Here is a 1,244-nt window from a genome sequence, read left to right on the forward strand (position 1 = left end):
TCAAGATGTTTTTTTTTTACTTTCAGACAAGGCCAACTTTTCTAGTTAAAAGTTACACTTATTGCAGTTTATTATTTAATCACAATTATGTGAATAACTGTATCACAATTTAAATTTAAATCACAATTTAAATTCCAAAATTCTCAGTTAAATTCAAAATTGCAGACAGGTAGGCTGAAAGTAAATAAGTAAAAAAAAATTGATAGATAGATAGACAGACGGACGGACGGACGGACGGACAGATAGACAGATAGATAGATAGATAGATATAAACAGAGAGACAGACAGATAGATAGATAGAATACACAGACAGACGGACGGACAGACAGATAGATAGCTAGATAGACAGACAGACAGACAGAGAAATAGATAGACAGACAGACAGACAGACAGACAGACAGACAGACAGACAGATAGATAGATAGATAGATAGATAGATAGATAGATAGATAGATAGAGACGGACGGATGGACGGACGGACAGATAGATATAGACAGACAGACAGACAGATAGATATAGACAGACAGACAGACAGATAGATAGATAGATAGATAGATAGAGAAGGACGGACGGACAGATAGATAGATATAGACAGACAGACAGACAGACAGATAGATAGATAGATAGATAGATAGAGAAGGACGGACGGACAGATAGATAGATATAGACAGACAGACAGACAGACAGATAGATAGATAGATAGATAGATAGAGAAGGACGGACGGACAGATAGATAGATATAGACAGACAGACAGACAGACAGATAGATAGATAGATAGATAGATAGAGAAGGACGGACGGACAGATAGATAGATATAGACAGACAGACAGACAGACAGATAGATAGATAGATAGATAGATAGAGAAGGACGGACGGACAGATAGATAGATATAGACAGACAGACAGACAGACAGATAGATAGCTAGCTAGATAGATAGATGATTTTTGTCTATATATTAAAATATCTGTTGTTGATAGTTCCTGTTAACTCAAGTAGTTAAATAATGTTAATAAATGAAACATTGCTACCATTAAATCTTTGAATTAAATTTTTTTATTTTAAAATATTATATTAAAATAAAATAACTAAATATTACTGTAAATAAATTTTAAAGTGAAAAAAATTCCAGTTAGAAACAAATTTAGACTGTGGAAGTTTGGGGTTGTAGGGGTGCAGGCGGGTAATATTCATTAAGCATGCACGCACACACACACACACACACACACACACACACACACACCC

Source organism: Sinocyclocheilus anshuiensis, unplaced genomic scaffold (genome assembly GCF_001515605.1).
Source record: "Sinocyclocheilus anshuiensis isolate Anshui unplaced genomic scaffold, SAMN03320099.WGS_v1.1 scaffold569, whole genome shotgun sequence".
In the NCBI taxonomy this organism is placed as follows: domain Eukaryota; kingdom Metazoa; phylum Chordata; class Actinopteri; order Cypriniformes; family Cyprinidae; genus Sinocyclocheilus; species Sinocyclocheilus anshuiensis.